The sequence below is a fragment of the Lissotriton vulgaris genome, chromosome 5 (assembly GCF_964263255.1).
Source record: "Lissotriton vulgaris chromosome 5, aLisVul1.2, whole genome shotgun sequence".
NCBI lineage: Eukaryota > Metazoa > Chordata > Amphibia > Caudata > Salamandridae > Lissotriton > Lissotriton vulgaris.
The window spans coordinates 1,225,067,371-1,225,090,423 of NC_141693.1; the positions used below are offsets into that span (position 1 = coordinate 1,225,067,371).

The window sequence follows — 23,053 nt, forward strand, 5'->3', positions numbered from 1 at the left end:
GCTCAACTCCCCCACATAGAGATAAGACTCCCAGCCAGACTTGAGCTCTGGTTGCTTGAACAGGAAGTGGAATCTCTTCCCCGGTGCTCAGAGCAATAGCAGCAAAAAGAGGACTATTCTCTCTTACTCCCAACCTGCTTAGCAACAAACAAAGGACTACTTGCCTGATCTGAACTATTTGGCGGCCATCTTAGTCTAGTCTCCAGCCTCTATGGGACTATAGTATTGTAGACTAGTATAACAGAATGCCGGCCTATGTCTATATATTATTATACTCACTATAGTTCATTACTTGTTTAGACCTGATTACTACCTCATATATGAAAGAATGCCTACCTATTACTATATTGTGCAATATTGCCCTTTTAGCCTTATCTGAATGTATGTACTACACAGATTGCTACCTCATACAGGAAAGTGTGTTTGCCATCACTGCATTAGTACGCTCTAGCTCTACTCTAAACATCTGTATTACTCAGATTACTACCTTACATAGGCAAGAGAGTTTACACATCATTGCAGTACTACACCTATATCGGTATTTTGAACACCTGTACGCACAGACTATTACCTCGTATATTGGAGCCCTCACGAGTACCACTTTCACTTGTATTCTGAACATTTGTAAATGCACAGATTTCTACCTCACACCAGTTGAACAGACAACCAGTGGCACCCTCGATTTTTGAATTTTGAGTTTTGTAAATTGTGTATCTGGATCCTTTCCAATATCAATATTATCAACTATAGTATAGTGCACTCACCCATTGTACCCCACCCTTATTTTTTATCAGTATTATGCCTATTATTACACCTTGTACCTTACTAATTACCGTATGTATTTGCCCTACTGCTCACTCTCATAGCCTGGAAAGGCTGGCTGAGTACTAGTGTCACTTTTTATAACATCTTGCTTGCTGTGACTTATCATTGTGTTTCCAACTGTCTGCACCCGTTTCTGCAAGCTTGTCTTTCTGCACTTTGGTACTATTATAGTCCACTACTGCATCCTCCCATACCCACCTAATCCTGCAACGCAACATGGACCCCATCGGCAAACATACATACAAAATCATTTATCCACCATCACTCACCAAAAAAGCCGCCAAACGCTTTAAACACAACTTCCTTAGGTCACACTCGGAAAAGCCCTTCGCTGGCACCTACTTTTCACCGGTTAATGGATCCCTGAACACCGATATCATCTTCCACACCACACGCAGAGCTCAATGGAGAAAAGCGTTCTTCACCCTACTCACCGTCTCCTCGACGAGAAAATCCGCACACAGCCAAACTCTCTCCATCTCCCCGTCCCGGGTCTTTCCAGGCAGAGCCACCATCACTATTTACAATACCGGGATTGTCCTATTACAATCCACAGACAAGAACCTGGAACTGCTAGACAACATGTTCCCCACCTTCAAAGAACACCTCTCCAAGTCACGGACAAACACGCATATCTACCCCAATTCTACCAACCATGACCTCTCAGCTGCATACTTTTCAATCAGGGACACACCTACCACCCCTGACCTCCCATCCCCCACCCACAACCTCACTATCCCAACTCAGCAACCCATCTCAGACATAGATCGCTCCCCCTCATACGCCGCCCGTTCCACTAACGTCCGGACCTCCACACATACCCTCAACACACCTTCCACACCTACAGCGGGCATTTACACCCCGCTCGGCGCTGACAGCACAATCCCCACACTTAACACTCCCATCTTAGTCCAGCACCAGAATCACACGCATTCTGACAATTCCCCCCTTTTATCCCCCCCCATTCTCAGTCCTCACTACCCACCAATCTACTGCGCAGAACGTACTCCCTCTCTTAATTTAACGCCCCTTCCCCTTAACAGGATCATCTCCACTCCCACCCCCCCTCCTACTCTCAGCCCCTACTATCCTCCTTCCAACACAGCTACCAGTCTCCCAGCCTACACGTTGTCCCCCACGCCTACCGCCAATGCCCCCACCCACAACATCAATTTCCTCCCTATCCCATCCACTCCCCAACAGTCCAGAACCTCTCACCTCCCTAACCCTATCCCACGCTCCAACACAACGCAGACCTGCTTGAACACCAGCCCTCCCCCTCGCCTGCACACGAGCTCCCTGGCCAGCCAATCACCCCTGACTGCCACCCCCACCACCTACCCTACGATGGAACTCATCATGGCCACCCTCACTCAGATCAAAGAAGACATCCAGGACATCAAAGAACGACTCTCCACATGTCCTACACACCACCCAGCCACCTCCACCCCCCATCCCAGCCTGCCTCCCTCCCCCCCGGCGGTCTCCCACCCTCACCACGCCCCACACCAGGCTTCAAACCCTGCTCATAGGCGCAGCAATTCCCGTAGTCCTCAGCATCGCCCCTGCAACGCCTCACACGTCCACACCTCCCCGCCAAATGTGTCCCCCACCTCTCAGACCAACTCTCGCACTCAGCTATGCCCCAAGCTGACATCAATCCCAGCTCTTAATCGCAACAACCGCCCTCGCCGCACCCACAACTCTTCTTCTGACCTCGACACACTCACCCTTCTACGCTCCTATGATCCAGCCCCACAAACTCACACAAGCACCCCACACCGCAACATTCCCACGATACACCCAAATCCCCTTAGACCACCCACATTAAACAGCAGAGCCTCCATCCCCACTAACCTTAGAGAAGTCCCTCTCTCGCTAGAACAATCTAACACCCTCTACACACCCCGCCTCAAATGCGCGCTTCTCAACTGCAGATCGGCGACGAGACACTCAGCAGCCATTGCTGAACTCCTCTTATCGCAGGGCCTTGACCTAATCATCTTGACTGAAACGTGGCTAACTGAATCCTCGACACCCATAATGGACATTCTGGTTCCTCCCAACTTCCACATTATCAGGCTCGACAGAACAGGCCAAATAGGTGGCGGAATCGCATGCATATACAAGAACAACCTCTCTGTTCAGAAAGTCAATTCCACATCCCTGCCATCCCCAACATCCTGTGAATACATCTGCCTCAACATCATCAGTGAGGGCAAACCGATATGCACTCTGCACAGCATATACCACCCACCCAGGGACAACCTCACCTTCTCCCAACAAATCATGGATATGATCTCAACCAATTCCGGTCGCCAGCTCACCCAAATATACCTGGGTGACTTCAACCTCCGCTGGAATGACAGCAGCGACGCAGTGGTAAACAGTCTTAAAAATTTCCTCGATGCCCTGAACCTCACCCAAATATGCAACAGCCCGACCCATGAGAAAGGCTCCATCATCGACCTGATCATCTCCAAGGAGCAATCCATCCAACTTGAATCCATCCAACCTTGTGACTGGTCAGATCACCACATTATCACATTCTTTATCAACGAAAAAGTCAAAGTCAACCCTGTGCAGCTCTCCAAGCCCAAGGTCTGGAAAAGAAACACGAAAAAGCTCAACCCTGGCTCTCTGCCCCCTAACAGCTGCAATCTCCTACTCCCTCCTGCAGGCGCCTCGGACGTCCAAACCTTGACTGACCACTATCTCAACACTATGACTTCGATAATCAATGAGGCTGCACCTATGCAACTAAAAAGAGTCGCCACTAAAATCTCCAAACCATGGTACGACGGGAGTCTCAACGAAGATAGAAGAGACATGCGAATGGCAGAACGGACCTGGAGATCAGCCCCCTCTGCAATGCACCTAAAAGAGTTGAAGAAGAAGAGAAACGCCTACTTCAGGAAAATAAAACGCTCAAAATCGGACTTCTTCCGCCTCCAACTTAACCAAGCAAAGAACCGCCCGAGAAAACTGTTTGAGCTAATCAAATCACAATCCAAAGAGCTACCACAACCACTCAACACTGGGAGTGTGGTACCCTCATGTGAAGACTTCGCTGCTTTCTTTATCCAAAAAAACGACAAAATAAAAAGCGATCTCCTCACTGACGCAAGCCTCTACTCCAAACCCAAATGCCCAGCACCCGTTGAACCAAAAAACAATGCGACATGGTCAACCTTTGACACATATTCGGAAGAAGAAATTGGCAAATTACTTAGCACCCTGAAACCTTCCAATCACCTCACGGACCCCCTCCCTGCCTTCGCAGTAAAAGACTTTACCCCACTGATTCTCCCTCTCTGGACTAAAATCATCAACAGCTCTCTCCAACAAGGAAGCATACCTGACTCCCTCAAAGTTGGTCAGGTCACACCTCTACTAAAGAAACCAACAGCCGACCCCGCGGATCTCAACAACTACCGTCCCATCACCAATATCCCCACTCTCGCCAAACTGCTGGAAAAATGTGCACAACTACAATTGACTAAACACATTGAGCAATTCGATCTCCTCAACCCTCACCAATCAGGTTTCCGAGCAGGACACAGCACAGAAACGGCTATGACTCACATAATTGACGACGCACTTCAAATGCTAGACCAAAATGACACTTGCCTCCTCATCCTTCTCGATCTCTCCTCCGCATTCGACACCGTTAAACATGAGAATCTAATAGAACTACTAAACAAAAGAATGGGCTTATCTGGAACTGTCCTCAAATGGTTCACTTCCTTTCTCCGCAACAGGACGCAGAAATTCAAGAGCAACAACCTGATGTCCACGCCAGTACCTGTAACGCTAGGCGTCCCCCAAGGATCTTCTCTATCCCCAACTTTGTTCAACCTAGTCATGGAACCGCTCACCACTCTGCTACAAGAATCCAATGTACACTTTCACATGTATGCCGATGACACCCAACTCTACCTCAAACTGCAATCTCCCAATGACATCCTGCTCCTGAACTCAACGATCAGATGCACCCAATCCTGGCTTGCCGACAATCACCTCAAACTCAATGCCCTGAAAACAGAGTTCCTTCTGATCGCACCTCCAGCGAAGATAACCACCACTCAACATTGGCTTAAACTCCTAACCGCACTCAATGTCCAACCCACCATCGTGGAATCAGCAAAATCTTTAGGCATAACACTCGACACCAATCTCAACATGCAGCAACATGTCAGCAAAGCTACAAAGGGAGCGAACTTCCAGATCAATACTCTGAGGAAACTTAAACCCTACCTCCCAGCCAAAGACTTCCAAACAGCGGTGCAAGCACTAGTCATCCCACGAATTGAATACGGCATCACCTCCCTCTGCGGACTCCCACTAACTACAACCGCACCACTAAAAGCATCTCTAAATGCTGCAGCGAGACTTATCACGGGGTCAAAAAAGCACTCCCACATCACCCCTGACTTGAAATCCCTGAATTGGTTGCCGTTTGAAGCCAGAATACATTTGAAAATAGCCTGCATGACACACAAGGCTGTACACCTAAACTCACCCGGCTACCTTGCTCAGAAATTGACAATCTCTGGGGGAACCAGAAACACGAGAGGCCCAAACAATCTTCTGCTGAAACCTCGAAGATTCCAGAAGGAGAAAACATACAAGCGCTCTTTCTCAGGAATGGCGCCTAGGATTTGGAACTCACTCCCTCCCGAAACCAGGCTTCTCTCTTCCACTACACTCTTCAAAAAAGAAGTAAAAGCTATCCTCATGGCTAAATTCACCTGTACTACTATCTCGAACCCTATCAACACCCTGCGATGATCTTTACTACTTGCTTGACCACTTATCTATTTGTACGAGCTGTCTTATCAACCACTTGACTGCTTTGCAGCCACCCAATTGTATTATTTGTATTGTATGATCTACTGATTTACGTATTTGACTTTGTTCCCTCATGTTCCCTTCTGTACTCTGTGAACTATCGACCTACCTATTTGACTTTGTTCCCTCATGTACTCTTCTATGTAAAGCGCTCTGATATCTGCAAAGATCTTGTTGCGCTATATAAAACTCTGAAAATAAAATAAATAAATTGTACTACAGGAAGCAATCAAACATGTTAATGAATTCACCTGTATTTCCATTTGTGTTTTTTACGAAGCAGAACTATGGTAAACTAATTAGATTTCTGCTGCCTATACCCATGTCACAGAACAAAGTGAGGTTTGGCATAATCAAATAATTTTGCTTTCTACAAATTACTATAGTCCACATTCCAGTAAGTTTTTACTCACTCCTCTAGAGTGATCACTCCTCTAGAGTGAGAGCCCAATCATCCATCTCAAGTGACAGAATAGAAAAGAGGCAGATTGAATGCACCTAGAGAAAACCCCAGCAATTCTTACTTTTATAACCCAAAAATCTTCATTCACCCCAAGCGCAGTCACGACAAAACCACAGTGGCATCTGTTAACACGGCGGTCCCTTGAAGTAAAGTGTTCAACCATTCACACCAATATACACGTTTCCTCCATGTAACTTGGCAAAATATCTACTGGTCCATGGGACAGGTTGCTTCATAAATCTACTTGTCCTGCAACAAAACCCAGGTGTCCCTTTGGTTCCATGTAGTGCGCAACAAATTATGGCAGCAATCTCATATGAACGTTGATATAGCCTCCAATTATGCCAGGGCTCATACCATAATAGTGCTTGAATACTTGCAATCCCTTTATGTTGCCACGTTTTCGCAGATAGACATACTGCAGGGCTTGAAAAATACACTCACCTGCTTGCATTTGCGAGTAAGCTTAGGATGAGCTATTTTTAGGTCCTACTCACTCTTTATGGCGAGTAGGAAGACAAACTGACACTTGACCTCTGTCTCTGAAAGCAGAGCAACTGATGAGAGAATGAGCAATAAAAATCCTTTTAAATCTTAACTTGTCACATTTGCTCAGCTTTCAGAGTCGGAGGTCAAGTGCATTTCAGTTGGGTCAAGTAGAAGTTTTACTTTACTAGATCTGCACCTCTAGTGCAATTTTTACGATTTTCGAGCCCTGTACTGGGGCTGAAGGTAGTGGTAAGCATTTATTTCAGGGTTAGAATGCCCTTTTGAGTCTCTGCAAACCTACTAACTTGCATGTTTTTAAGGGTTTTCTACAGCTCTTCCCTGGTCTTTACCCATACTGAGACACTTAAAAATGTACTTGCATGTTTCATTATACTAATTCAACATTAATCCTCTATGGGTCCTGGAGTAGGGTGCTGTTCGCCGAAAATGTGCTTCGACGCCTCGTCCGGGGTAGTAAGCGCTATATAAATACAATCAGAGGGTGCTTCTATGAGCGGTTAAAACTGTTTACTAGGGACTGCACTTTTTTTTGGCCAGGAGAGGGAGTAAAGTTTTATTCAAACAGTATTGTTTTATTTCAAGTTAGTGAGACCTTTACCCACAGAAGTCCAACGTGTGGATTGAGCCGGTCTCCTAGTAGATTCTGAACAGGAGAAACAGCTCCCCAGTCCCCACTCCCAGGCCAGCAGACCCAGGACTGGGGATTGGCTATCCAGCTACCAGGCAACTCTGAGCCCTCTCCTCACACCTGCCCAGGCGCCTTAAGGCTTTGCTGGGTCCACCTCAAATTATTCTACTCCATCTTGTGAGTTGCCGCCTACCTGTGCCCCAGATTGCAGTCCAGGAAGTTGCAGAGTCCAGGAAGTTGTAAGAAGGCAGACTAGTGCCGTCTCTTTCCCAAAACAAAAGCTGTTAAAAAAACGATTTTTCTTTTCTGTAATTACAGTCTTTGCCTGTGGTTGTTGCAGTTTAAAATTGTAGTTTTAACCTGCCTGTGATTGAATATTTTATCACCTGTTTTGTGTTTTAAACTTGTGTTTTTTCCTGCCCATGATTGCTTCCATTTAACGTGCTGAATTGTGGGTTTTGCAGTCCAAACACTTTATCCCTCTCATTCCTGGTGACCATTCAGTTTTCCCTCCAAATTTCTCCTTTGCTCTGTGCTAAGACCTGTATGTTAAAACAGTGCACCCCCAGCCACTATTTTGTGTTCACAAGCCAGTGAAACCAGCCCCCCCCCTATCCAGCAACAGAGAAAAGGGCGCTTCTGTGAGCTGTTTAAACTGTGCTTACTAGGGACTGTGCACTTCGTTTTTTGGCCAGGAGAGGGAGTAAAGTTGTATTCAAACAGTATTATTAGATTTCAAGTTAGTGAGGCCTTTACCTGCAGAAGTCCAAAGTGTGGATTTAGCCGGTCTGTCTCCTAGGAGATTCTGAACAGGAGAATCAGCTTCCAACTCCCTGGCCAGCAAACCTTTTCTAAGGTTGCTGGGACCTCATATGGTCTGCTAGTGGTTGGTACATGTGTACACTGATTGGTGGTTGTATCTAGTGTTTCTATAAGATTAGGGTTAGTGTCCTCAATGGTTGGGTATTTGAGGGTTCTGATTGGTTTCTGGGTCTGTGAGTCAATCAACGTAGGGTTGGGACTTGGGCTAGGCTTAGAATTTCTATTGGTAGTAGGGACTAGGGCTTCCTATGTTATTGGGAGTAGGGTGGGGCTAGTGTTAGACCTTAAATTGGAAGCAGTGATTAGGGCTTTGGTGTGAATGGTTGCTGGACTAGTTGTGGGACTAAGAGTAGGGTTAGGCTCTCTATTGGACTAGTTGTGGGACTAAGTAGGGTTAGGCTCTATTGGAAGTAGGGACTTGGCCTTCCTGTGCCATTGGTTGCCTGGACTTGGGTTGGGACTACTGGTAGGGCTAGGGCCTCTTTTGGATGTAGAGATCTGGGTTTTTTAACTGATTGGGTGCTTGGATTAGGGCCAAGATTGGCTGTAAGGTCCTGGTCTATCGGTTCTAGATTTTAGGGCTAGTGTTGATTGGTTAGTGTTAGGGCTAGGGTTCCCATTGGCTGGTGGAGTCACCTGATTACTAGGGCTATAAAAGGAGAGGACGAGGGCAGAGAGGACGAGGGCAGAGAGGACAAGGGCAGAGAGGACAAGGGCAGAGAGGACAAGGGCAGAGAGGACGAGGGCAGAGAGGACGAGGGCAGAGAGGACGAGGGCAGAGAGGACGAGGGCAGAGAGGACGAGGGCAGAGAGGACGAGGGCAGAGAGGACGAGGGCAGAGAGGACGAGGGCAGAGAGGACGAGGGCAGAGAGGACGAGGGCAGAGAGGACGAGGGCAGAGAGGACGAGGGCAGAGAGGACGAGGGCAGAGAGGACGAGGGCAGAGAGGACGAGGGCAGAGAGGACGAGGGCAAGGGCAGTTGCCTGTTTGAGCCTGTTCCAGCCCGACCAGGACCAGAAATGCTGCCCAATATACGTTCCTCCTATATGTATCTATATACTTTCAATTTACATATGGATCTATATATTTATCACTTTCTTCTAATTTAGCCTTTCTTCCAATGCACTACCCTATCTCTCATCCTATAACTATCAATATATCCACTCATTTATCCCATACCACTACTATGCTCCCAAAATAACCCTTTCTAGACTCTCCTACTCTACCCCTGCCTGCATCATCTTACACCTCTTTTACTATACTGATCCCCTAAAACAAACCTTTCCAAACTCTTCCCTCTTTTCTACCCCTCCCCTACCCTTCTCAATCCAAATAGTTGACTAACATATCCACCACTAAAATTAACTTTCATGTTACACCATACTAATTCAACACTAATCCTGATGGGTTCAGAGTAACGTGCTATTTGCGCTTCAAACCCTATCAGGGGTAGCAAATGCTATATAAATATAAACCTCTTTCCCTCTATCCGCCATATACCCTTCTCTACCTGAATAACCCATCCACTACTCAAATTACTATATATTTTACTATACTCATTTTCAACACTAATCCTTTATGGGTTCCGGAGTGGCGTACTACTCGCCAGAAAAGCGCTTCAAAACCCACCAGGGGTAACAAGTGCTATATGAATGCAAACCTTTCTTACCCTTTTATCCCTCCACTAGCCTTCTCACTCCAAATAACGGACTAACATTGACCAATGAAATTACTTCATATTTTACCATATTAATTCACCACATTAATTCACCACTAATCCTTTATGGGCTTCCTGAATAGCATGTGTCAACACCCTATCAGGGGTAACAAGCGCTATACAAATACAAACCTTTTTCCTCCTCTATCAATCTGCTATCATTCCAAATGCAAATAACTGACTTACCTATCCACCACTTAAAATGTTCTTGCATGTTTCACTATAATAATTCAACACTAATCCTCTATGGGTCCCGGAGTAGCATGCTACTCGCTGAAAAAGTAATTTGTCGCCTCGTCAGGGGTAGGTAGTAAGCGCTATATAAATGCAATTACAATACATGTGGAAATTTACTCCAGGCAATGGCAGACTTAAACCTTCTTCCAGAGTTGGGAAAAAAAGGAGGTTGGAGGGAAAGTGAACTTGTAAATACTCAGATTTTTGCATGAGCTCTTCCACAAGGAGCTTAACAGTAGTTTTGTCAAGTGCCAGTAACGACTGGTAGTGTGTGCTTTGAGAAAAAACAATTTTTGCTTTGGCTAATGTTGAGAGCCCGGCAGCTCCCACACAAATAAGGTTTTGACAAAATCCAAGCCAAAACAAGCTGACCACCAATTTCCGACCTACTGGCTTTGCCAATGCTTGTTTATTTTTATTTCCCATAATCTTGTGGAAACTGGTTACAATGATTTACCAATATGAATATTTTTGGGAAATACTAGCATGCATCAACATGTTACTAAATGATGCTGCAAAGAAATGGTACCTGAAATTTTACAGTAGTTTAGCTAAATGTTATTCCCTGCTTTTTTAGGAACATTTTATTTCGAAAGCAAAGAATCATCAATCTTGCTTTCAAGCTTCTGCAAATATTTGCCAACAAAGCAGAGAGAATTCTGGGAGCATTATCCATAGCAACATATTGTTAAACTTTGAAAATGTCTGTACATATTTTTATACTGGAACCTCTGTCAGTAGTGCAGTCAGAGCTTAAAACATTTACTTTGAGCACTCACCCTAATAATAAAGGCGTTAAATTATTGAACCATAAATACAAGTTTGAACAGCATTAACATATGGACAAAAATATTACCTTAACTTCAGACAGTGCCCTTCCCCGATCATAATGTGGTACTGCACACTGGCAGACAAAAGGTTTGTGAGCAGGGGGTTGGGCCTACTTGTCCCAAGGACAAAATGCACATGAAAACGTGTTGCCCTAGCCCCAAACAATATGTCCTGGGCGTCGGGCTAAAGCAAATCCACATCCCTGAGAATCCCATATGCCATCTGTTGTATGAAGAATTCACTTGTTGAAGCAGTCAACATGCGAAATACACTCATGCCAGCTCGGCTTTTAGCTTCTTGGCAGCCTTCAAGTCTATTCATCACACGATAAACATCCCACCTTCTGCAACAGCATCATTCACTAGTGCTCAATGAAGAACAAGCCACAGCATTACGTAATTCCAGGGGCCCTGGTCACTGTCCAGTTAAACGCTTTATTCAAGGTAATTAACATTTGGACGAAGCTGCAGTTTATGAAGCAGTGCTTCTTAAAGCTGTTTTCCAATTCATTGCATAAGGCATAGTGGCAAATACACTGTCAAAGCAGACTTAAACATTGTTGCCACCACCTCTTTCCTCATTAAGGGGGCCATCTCCAGTGAATAATTGTCATGCCATTGAAAACATCTGAAAACACTGACTTGGTGGGCTACGGTGCGGGACTTAAGTCAATGTTCGTAATGATCTGGAGCAAGACAGCACCCAACACTAGAGGTGGAACAATTACAGTGCTGCAAGAAAGGCTAGGGAGAGCTCTAAAATAATTATTTTCAAAGAGGTGTTGTGTCTAGGCGATTAGAGGGTATGGCTTAAAATATGTACACCACGCTCACATGCTTTGAACACCGCGCAACATGACCAGCAATTGGGTTTTGTTAATGCATGCAGACACGCCATACAACCACAGCATAATATTTATACGACACTAATGATTTTCTGAAGAAAAAATTAAGAATTTAAAGTGCTTAAACGAGTGTCTGACACTGCTGTTCTCATGTCCCATCAAATACCCACCTACAAACTAAGTTCGGCGGGGAGGGGGGGAGGGGCAGCGAAATAGACTCAGAATGCACTATACTAGAGTAATCTATTGCATAACAGAAGGGGGGGGGGGAGGGGGAGGGAGAAACCACCAGAATCCTGGATGAAGTGTAAACAGATTACATCAACATGGAATGCCTTAAGGCAGCGTTCCCCAAACTCTGGGCCCCTACCCACTGGAGCAGTCAGCCATAAACAGCTTTAATATTTTGGATTTACTTTGTCACATTTGCTATGCTACAAATAGAGGTCAAATGCCAGGCACTGCCTTCTAACAATTGTGGCATACAGTGTGGCATAGATTGCATTGGGATAGAATAAAGTACAGTTGAGTGGTGCAGGCTAAGTTCAGACACGCCAAGGTTGCCCTTTTATTTTTGCAAAGGGCCAGCGATCCCCTGACACTTATGTATTACGAATTTTATCAAGGTTGCTTTACTACTTAGGAATACAAGAGGGCTGTGCTGAAGTCATTTCCGGCAAATTGTCTCCAATGTAATGTGCGATGAACTGTATTTTATTGTATTTTAATTGCATAGCATGTACTTTTATGGTATTTTTAAAATACCGATTAAAGGATTTTGATGAGGATGATGAGTGGTGCAGTCTTGCAGAGTGCATAGTAGAGTAGGTATAATGCTCTGGATTAGAATAGAGTTGTGCTGATTAGAGGCATAAAGTGCAGTGGTGATGAGAGTGGACTGGCTTATAGTGTATTGATGTGGAGTGTGGTGATAGAGAGAGGGCAGTAGAGTGGTGTAGAGTGACAGAGGGTGCAGTGTTGCAGAATAGAGTGACGTAGATTGCAATGGTGTAGAATAGACTGCAGTGTTGCAGCGTGGTGTGAAGAGTAGATTGTCAGTATTTGTTTTTAGTAAAGTGGTAGAGTGCATTGACGCATAGTGGAACAGAGCAGATTGGTATAGTGTGCACCAGTGAAGAGTACAGTGGTGTAGAGTGCATTGCCATAGAATAGAGAGGTGTCGAGTGAAGCGGCAGTGTGGAGTAGTGCAAAGTAGAGTGCAGCGTTGTAGAGTTGAGTATGCATGGTGTGGTAGCACACTGCCATTACAGACAACACATCATCAATTAAAATTACCATGACTATTTGGTTTTATGCTAGAAAACAAAATCTTTAGTACAACTAACGTAGCCAGTTGACAAAAAAAAATATAACAGCCTGCAGCACCTCTCACAAGGGCACCAAGGAGGACTGTCACATATCCTCTCACTTTGAAAGCAGAGAAAGGAAAGAAAAAGAACACCTGCTCCCAGGAAGACAGATGCTGACATTAAACCTATTTTGGAACACAGCAAGAGTGACGAGAACAAGATTTTATGGCCGGTTTACAGAAATTCGGCACTGGTGGATTAATAGAGTAAATAGGTTTCAGGCAAGGGAAAGGACGAACTCTCAAGCTAGACAGTCTAAAACAAAACAAGCACTGGCGTTGCCAATAGGTCTCGCAGTAGGAAAGTTGGAGCTATTACAATTGCAAATAATGCCTTTTATTTTTGTTTTCATTTTAAAAACATAAAGGGCTTTGTCATTTACAAAACCAATAGCTCCAACTTTCCTACTGCGAGACCTATTGTGCACTGCACATTGTGGGTGAGTGGCGTTGCGTGGGTGAGTGGCGTTGCGTGGGTGAGTGGCGTTGCGTGGGTGAGTGGCGTTGCGTGGGTGAGTGGGGATGAGTGGATGAGTGGGGTTGAGTGGATGAGTTGCATTGCGTGTGTGAGTGGTGTTGCTTGGGTGAGTGGCGTTGCGTGGGTGAGTGTGGTGTTGCGTGGGTGATAGTGGTGCTGTGTGGGTGAAAGTGGCACAGAGCCTTTGATGTGGCCTGGCGCAGGAGAAATGCTGCTGCTGGGAACAGATGGCCTGGCCGTGAAGCAGGGGGCGGGGCAGCGCTGGGGAAGCCTGTGGGAGGGTGATTGATGCCTTTGATGTGGCGATATTAAACACCCCCCCCCCCCCATGACGAAGTTAAACAGTGGAAATCATTGGGAGAGCAGACTAAAAGTCACGTTTAAGGCTGTGATTCGGATTTTACTAGCACCCTACATTTGATCGTCCTCATTTTTTTTAAGTAGTTGCGTAGTTTGATCTTTCAATTCAGTGCATTATGGCCTGATTTTATTTTCCTTTTCATGAAGCTGCTTTCTTCAGCGGCCACCATCCGTTCGAGTGATTAAGTGCTCAGAGCTGGGGAGGGGCCTATGCTGCTGCGGTCAGAATTGCAGGCACTTTTCAGCAGTCCATGGTTCAATAACCGATACCTCCTGTACAGTGCGGCGTGAGTCTTCCTCAGACTGTTTGCCATGGCTCATTCCGGTGTCCAGGAAAAGCATCCTTCATGGTCACTGGCGGCGCTAGTGCTCAGGATATCGAAAACGGAGGGGATATCTGTACTAGTTAATGGAGTCGATTTAGTCAAAAATGGTAGTCGATGTGTAATTAATGTAAAGATCCAAAGGAGTGTACCTGAAAGCCCATTCTAGACAAGGGATGGATATAACCATTCAAAGTCCTATATGAACAAGTGCGCATGCACGCCCCAAAGTTTTGGGTGAAAACCTTCTGTTTCTTGCTCTGGAATTTAAGTCTGTAATGGCAGGAGAAAAATAATTAAAATGTATTCCATCACAAATGAATGACGAGTGAAAAGGAAAGCGTACCAGGCATACACAAACATTGTTATTACTCACTCCGGAGTAGCAGCGTCTGAAAGAAGAGGCCAAGATGGGTAGATTACCCACAGTAAGCTAGATCATTTGATGTGCGTCTTCTGGAGTCCGTGCCCCAGTATTGTGAAAGACCGAGCGAGCGACCATCACTGTCCGAAGCAAGAATGCGCTTTCAAGAAGTGGCTCAAAACGAGGCTTGGAATGCAATGCACAGTTATGAAACTAATACATCAAAGGAGGAGGTGTGGCTCTCTAAGGCGAGAACTATAATGAATCTATAGAAGCATTTGGTGTCACATTAAAATACTGTAATGTCAGAACCCTAGTAAAAAAATAGACTGTACTAAAATACATGTTGCGGCAGAAAAGAGGAATAGGAACAAAAAGTAAGAATATGCAGGTAACCGGGGTAAACCCAAGGAAGAAATCCGAAGTCAAACACTATTTTGAACCTGAATATTTAAAGTACAGGGCAAGGTAATATACAGTTTGTGAAATTTTAGTTTTGAAACCATGATATTATGTACAGCTCTTAAACAATTTTGAGCTGTGGGTCTTGGGGGGGTTGTTTCCTCTCACTGCATGCAAGGCAAGGGAAACAGAGTACGGCCGGCCTGCGGCCGGCCATGAATAATTAGGGGAGGAGAAGCCCTTTGATGTGCTGGGCTGTATAGAGTGCAGGCATGGTGAAAGGAGATGCGTGCAGGATGGGGGCGGGCTTGGGAAACAGTACAGCCGGCCTGAGGCCGGCCATGAAAGGGGGGGAGAAGCCCTTTGATGTGCTGGGCTGGCCCTGAATGCGCGTGCTTGTTCACGTGAACTTCCTGAAAACCGCGGGGCTGAAAGCCCTTAGTTTGACGATGTTTTCACCACTTGAATTCTCGCTCCGCTCGATGCGCTTGCGCACATCAATAGGTCGCGAGACCTAAAAATGGTAAGCAATGGGTGGAATGCAGTCCCAGTGAAGCTTTCTGAATATCCCCAAGATGTCATTAGCAAACTAGACAGCACAAGGTCTGGTAGGCTTCAACCTAAAAATTAATTTGATTTTACGTAATGTAATCTGGTACTCATGTTAAGTGCTCCACTGCCAGTGAGCAGTGCCTCTGCTTTATAAAACTGCACTAATTGTCTTCATTTTAACAATAAAAATGGACATGAGCCCAACCTCATACTATGCTGCACAAGTGTTTTGCAAACTTTCCAAATCACTGGCATCAAGACCAAGATTTTTTTTGCTGCCCTTTATTTTACTCAATCATTTATTTTCAGCCTTAAATCACTAGAAACTGTTTTAGCAGAGTATTCCACTTTGAATAGGCAACCTGGGATATGGAAGAGAGGAAGCAGTCCACAAGTGAAAGCTCCCTAAGCACCGCCTCCCCTTCCACACACCCACCAAGCATTTATGCTCTGCCCAACTGGCCCTCACCCCATGGGTCCACAAGACCACAGCTGGAGGCACATCCTTCTGGACGGCACATCCTTCTGTACCTTGATGCGGGGGCTTGTAACTCCCTGACTTCATCCCTGCCAATCACCGTCTCTGCCTAAATTCAGAAAGGATCTCAAGACCTTGCTCTTCGACTGAACCGCAGATCCGCTCCACCCAATGAGCAACTTGAGACCATAACAGGCGAGTAGTCCTGTTTTACAATTGACGCGGTCAGCGGTTTTGCAGCATCAACCAGACCGGGGATTGAGCTGGGTTTGTTACGCGTGGACAAAGGAGAGCGCACTTCCTCAGTTTCTTAGTTATTGCCGGCTAAGTTCACTCCTGTACCTGCATAAAGCCCCTGGCTATGCCTTGGTGCTGTTTGACAGAGGACCCCAAGATGCACTGTAAACCACGCTTTTTCCAGGGAATAAAACGTCCCCTACAAGTGTCAATCCTAGTTTTTGCTTGGGATGCAAGGTATGGAACAGTTACTCCTCATGCAGCTCATTTTTTAGCTAATATAGGGTAGAGAACTTGCAAATCTGGGGTCCTTCCTGACCCGCAGCTCACCACAAACCCCATTCATCAAACGTGAGCAGACTACAGCAACAAAGGGGCCAAGGGATGCAAGGGTAATGTTCCGGTCAAGGTTCAGCTGAACCCTCCCTGCCCTTCATTGAGATCGCTATTGTCAGTGTCTACATAAATCAGTGCACACACATGTAACAGGACAAAGCACTCATATAGGCACAGCACCTAAACATCTACAGCGAGATACCTCTTGTGGTACAGAACTAGCCGTACAACCGGGGCATGGCAAAGACGAGTAGCTTCCCTTTGCTCCACGGAAACCAGAGGTGTATCATTAACATCTTGTACAACCATTTTGGCACCATTCCACACCTCCTCCACCCCATGCGGACACACTCCAACCTATTCCGTCCCACAAAGATCACCTGCCAACATTACACTATTCTGAAATTACTACGTTGTCTTCGCTATTCGTGACTGTTCACTGTAAGGCCTGAGCCCCGCCTCTCGTTTAGCATGCAGCTGCGCCGCAATACTCCTCCTAAAAACTACTTTTTCGTTATTAGGCACTCACCTTCCTAACTATAGCAGGCACTCACAAGACTCTTGCAAGTCTCATGCCAGTGTATATGGCCGCACTATGCACTGCAGTGCCAGCCCCCGTCAGTCTAAGCAGGTTGCACTGTCCATATACAATAGGCAGCAGAAATCCAATCACTAAGTGCAACGCTTCACTAACATGCAAAATCCTAAGTGGAGTGAGACGGATACCTTGTGCTACACAAGTCTACGAAATGCTCCAGCCAAAAATTGTTTGATCCAATTAGGAAGCCCCCTAAAATCATGTCCTCTCTGCATTATGAGAATCTGTCACTGCAAACGTAGCAGAAAACCGAGCTGCATTCACACACTTCATACTTTCTGGTTCACTATATTGAGCCGGGCAGTAGATCAGATGCTGCCTCCACCTCAAAGAAGTGATTTTGCGGGCGCCTCTAAAAATTGCAGCATTTTTACAAAAGTGCTGATTTCGCTGGCACTTTTGCAAAAATTGCGGAATGTTCACAAAAGTGCTGATTTCGTGGCAAATCGCGAAATCCCGGAGGGTCTGGGTATTTAAGTCCATCTGCTGTTCTCTCCTCTCGTTAAAGCAACACAGCAGCAGGGGCAGATCGAGCACATGCTGGGGCAGCGTGATTGAGTCCAGCTGAGCGGCATTTCACTGGATTGTAGGAGTGCTGCTACCTCAGCGGGTTGGGAGTGGGTGCCACATCTACACATAGCTGCCATTCCACCTTACTTTTTTTATACAACTCCTCTGTTGCATTTACCTCTTGGCCCAACGGATTATTGAGCGACAACATTTACTGGGATCCTCATTTACAAATCTGAGACTTTCCCTTCCATAGTACAGTGCTTAGCATCCGCCCTTTCAATAACAGATTTTGGTGGAGTTTATGCACTTACATTTCCTTCAGTCCACCCAGCCCATATGTATTTAGTTTATCAGGCTAAGCCGCTGCATTAACACCATGGGCGCTTTTGTAAAAAATTGCAGCATTTTTTTTTATTTACAATAGTGCCGATTTCGTGGGCACTTTTGTAAAAATCGTGGCATTTTTACAAAAGTGCTGATTTCCCGGAAAAACGAGAAATCCTGGAGGGTCTGTACTATTCTATGAGAGCTGGCAGCAACAGTGTGCATTGCTCTTGACAACAAACTGGCATTCATGCTCAATGTTGGGTTACCCTTTTCTGACACAATTGGTGGCATTATTGGTTGCTCTTGCCTAATAAAGTAATTATCCCTGATGTTTCTCTTGTCTGGGCATTGATGCCTTCAGTCACATGCAATGGTTATTTATAAACCCTTTAAAAAACAGTAGTTGTGGTATTCAATTTAGCCCCTAAAGTAACTTCCTCAACTTGTTGTAAGATGTGCTGGGAACTTATTGAGCTGCAAGTTACCTCAGTTAACTACTCTTCTTTCAAGAGATGCAGTCTAGGTAGGGGCAACAGACTTGAAATCAATGTGCCTTGCTTTCAACTTCAGATTTAACTTTCTCCAATTAAACTTTGACCGATTTTGCTGCACTTCCTTGTACTATCATTTTTTTAAAGAAAGCGGAGGTTTTTATTATTGCAGTGTAAACCATTGCAGAACCACTGTTCCTTCACAGTTAGCTCTGCAATAGGGCAACAACCCAGCTTATTTCTTAAGGTAACCCTTTGCTCCATAGTGATTGACTGACAGACCAGGACCACGATTAAAAAAGATGATTCACAGGATAAATTAGAAAGATCCTTACACATTGATCTTTCTATACTTCCGTTCCTTCATTTCCAGCTTGATTTTTATCACTAATCATCTTAACCTCCTCAAAGCTCCTTCTTTGGTCTGAACTGAGCTCTCCACCTCATTGTATGCCCTATGAAATGCCCTGGAGGCATGCATTTGTGCTGCCCAACTTCACTGGCTCTATTAAATGGGATATTATTGTCTTTCTCCTATCCCAGAATCCCCCACAGTCCACCTAACATGGCACTGTTTACATCCCTTTATGAATCGAAAATGATCTCTAATCATAAATGCATGGAAAGCAGTATTCTGTTTGTTAGGTGTTTCGTCTGCATTAACACTGTGGGCGCTTTTGTAAAAATCGCAGCATTTTTACATAAGTGTTGATTTCGCAGCAAACCGTGAAAGCCTGGAGGGTACGATTAGGGGAATTAACTGAAAAGGGAATTAACCAATGTCACACATTTACATTTCGTTCAGGTAGCAAGCAGGCAAGCACTCTGGTTATATGGAATGTATCTTCTTTAACTATCCAACTCTACTTCTCATCACAGAAGGCCCTTCAACCTGTCCTGCTAGGAAAATTACAAAAAGTGGCATTGGGGCCCAACTCCTTGCTACCGTTAGTGCCCAAGTAAGTCACCCTTGCTAAACATGGAACAAGTCCTGAGCAAGACTGGTGGTGGGGTTGTTGTATTTTTTTTTTTTTACTAGATCAAGAGCAGCAGAAAGCCCTTGGTGTACAGAGCCTTCGAAGTGACAGCATGTAGGAAGAATGAGAAATTGAAGCAGAGGAGACACCTTGGGTGGTGTATCAGATGCGAGTGAGAGGGATAGCAGAGAGCCTTATTTGCAAAGCGGTAGGCATTATTAGTGAAGACGTTGCACTGGGGCCCAGGTATCCAAGTGGCCCACTGCATCACAACAATGCAAGGCTCACTTTAACAAGCATCTGCAATGCAATAGGTCTCACATTTACACAAGTTTGAGCTATTGGCATTGTAAAGCTCCTCGTTTACTATGAGTAAAACAAGCCAGTGGTCACAACTGCGCACCATAGACCCTCTGCAGTAAGAGAAACTCATTGCAGAAAATAGCGTTAACAGACCAAAGACAACGTACCTTTTAACAACCAAACTAAAAGGGCCATCCTCATAGGAAGCTACAAATGAAGACAATGCGATACCTAGGAGGGACTAACAGGCCTAATAACGAATCAGAAGCCAGCATTTACAAAAAGGACAACGACAAGCCAATGACAAATATGGCCAGAGAGCAGGCGGACTCCAAGAACATAGTCCAATACAGCACGAGAGGAGTTGGCTTAGAGGCTAGGGCGGTCAACCTCGAATCCGGGGAACTGGGCTTGCATCTCGGCAATGACTTAACATCCTGGGATTCTGGGCAAATCACGTAATCTCCCCCCTGCCTAACAAAAACGAATGTGTTCTCTCGTAACGCACCATGCGCTGCCCAGGCTCGACCAAGAAGTGGGGCAAAGGGGCTCATTGTCCCTACTAGCATTGCAGCAGAGTGCACCTTTGCTATGAGAAGTGGGAGATAAGGGTGCAGCAAAATGCAAGAGTTAATTTATTCTCTGAAAGGTACATGTTTCATGATTGAAGTGATGGCCTGGCATTGCGTGGATGTGGAAAAAAAAAAACACAGAATAGGAGATGGTCCCCATGCAGGGCCGCTGCCATCATTAATGCAGCTGCCGCAGTTGCATTTTGGCCAAAGAGTGTAGAGAATCTTAGCACCCAATAATGAAAAACAGCGTTTGTTTGATGCCTTTGTTCCGTTAGAAGTCTTACATTTGTAGTAGATTGTGACCTACAGGAAAGAGCCCATGAAATCTGATAATCCCTACCCATTGTGATCAGTCAGGCCACTCAATGTTTAGCATAAAGTGGAGGTGTCGATAATAATGTTTAAAGGCCTCTGCCCTATAGGGACCGGGTTGTAAGCCAAACGTCCTGCTTTATTCCCTCCTCGACCAGAGCATATGTAGGGTTTCTCCTTCGCCCCACTTAAAACCCCGGCGTTGTTCCTTTTGCATACACGAAGCTAAACTGAGTTAATCATACGCAACCTAAAAGAAAAGGGAACAAAACCACTTTCAACACTTGACTCCTAAGAAGCGTTTGAGGGGTCGTACTCCGTGCACCCGGAAGCACACACTGGTCCAAATATCAGCTCGTTACATTTAAAAGGGCACACATCGGGAAGTCACAAGAGAATAGCATGCTCTCCAGCACAGGGCAGAGATGTGGGATGGAGTGCAGGCAACCGCACAGTCGGTGACAGTACTCTGATGGAGATTAAACAAGAACGTAAAGGATGTTACGGGGCAAGGATACGGACATCCGGAGGCAGAAAGACGTGCTGCACAGCGTTTCCCTGTGTGTACTTATTTGCAGTGCGACATCGACCGGAGAGCAGGATGAGACCTGGACTTAAAATAAAAAATCACTAAGTTTGACGCGTCTGGATTCTAGCTTTGCAATCTGAAAGATGTAGTCCTGTGAATCCTATCCAAGTCAGAATTACAAGCTCCAGAAAGACTACATAAAAACTGGCCTGGATGAGGTACTCACTCAGAAACAGGATACAAATCAAGAGCGCTATTAATTTAAACTTGGATCGCCATCGGTATTTAGTTACAAACATCGACCAAGCGTTGGTATTGAAGGGGGGGGGGGGTTGGGGGGAGAGGAGGAGGTCAATGACAGTCTGCTAACCATCTACCGTTCAGAAATGTTATTTAGAACAGTGCGAGGCCATCACAACAGAAATGCGCTAGTCCGTAAAAGGAAACCCGGAACTGCGAACTGAATCAAACTGATGACGCGAAATATACATAGTACCATATCTCTCGACCTAAAGCCAGAAAATCTACATTCACAACAAGCACCTCGGTTCCTCTTAGGTTGACGCACGTTGTTCAATACACCTTAAAACTAACCGTTGTAGGCGGCGTACTACGCTATAAACCAAAGACCAACCTGCTACTACTCAACGCCTAAATGCTTCTATACCCCATGAAAAGAGACAACACTCCCTGCAACAGGCTTCCTTGCCCATCACGTCTCACCGGGGTTAAGCCTTTACGGCTGTTCTGTTGTTCTTCGAGCCTCGGTCTTGTTGCTGTACCCCGTTAGAGAACCTCTCGGCGTCAGCGATCACTGGTCGTTTTCCTACAAACAGATGCGTCACAAAATGGCCGCAGCGGTGCTCTGTCCTCGGACTACTCTAACGTTGCCCTGCCCTCTAACTGGTATCTGTCATGCTATTGGTACGATCTCAAGTCACTCTAATTACAGGCCTAATTAGCACAGAGAATTTAGCGCGGGACAGAATTGAGGCGGGGATTGAGGTTTTACTCTGCAGCCAAACTTGAAACAGGGCGGTAAAATATACCCATCGTAGCCTGATTCGTCATCTTTAGACTTCCCTGTCCGAATTTTATAGAAAGATAGTTGGTTAAATCTACTCATCTTTAACGCCTATTGGCTAGATGTTCACGTCAATTATACATGGTTTTGTCATGCTTCCAATCGGGGTTCTCTTTTCTCCGCGCTGGTGACGTTATCTAGAAACCTTGAGCCATGTCATTTTGTTTCCTACCGTGTTTTTTTTTTTTTGCGCATGTGTTTGGTCGGGGTTTTAGAATCATGGGAGATCGACTGCGGATGATCCGCCATTTTATCGCTCAGTGAGCATGCATTTTCAAATGAAATAGTGCATGTGGATCGGAAACGGTTAATTGCACCCACATTGTACTATTATCACATCTGCGTCCCTCGTCCTCATCATAATCATTATTATAAGAGGCAAATCCCATCTTCAATTTAAGAATGCTACAAATAAATGAAGAACACACCTCGATAGCTGCCATACAAGAAAGAACATTTATATAATCGTTCCCCGTTCTCTTTTTTATTTTGTTTTGCCTCCTTTAACGGACGAGGGTGTTCACTTGTGGGCTTTCATGGTCCACTAGAGAAGGTATTAGAGAAGTTGGGGACCCTCATCCCCAGCTTTTGTTTTTCGGGGGGGGGGGGGGGGGGGGGGGATACAAGCACAAGGATGCCAGATTGCTATGTGTGACATTTTCATAATATCTGTGTAATTATGAGTGACATTACAATGTGACATTGTGACATTTTCA

The 23,053-nt window shown here is 45.4% G+C and overlaps 1 protein-coding gene across 4 annotated transcripts in view; it reads right to left on the reverse strand.

Moving 5' to 3' along the window:
• Positions 1-22,114, reverse strand: part of HNRNPC (heterogeneous nuclear ribonucleoprotein C) — a 41,108-nt gene extending 18,994 nt beyond the window's left edge. For 2 of the 4 annotated variants that reach the window (XM_086923049.1, XM_086923047.1), the window contains exon 1: positions 21,977-22,114. The gene's annotated coding sequence lies outside the window, so the exon portion shown is untranslated. The remainder of the gene's footprint in view (positions 1-21,976) is intronic. The other 2 variants (XM_086923050.1, XM_086923048.1) reach the window with 1 other exon arrangement.
• Between the last annotated feature and the right edge of the window lie 939 nt (positions 22,115-23,053).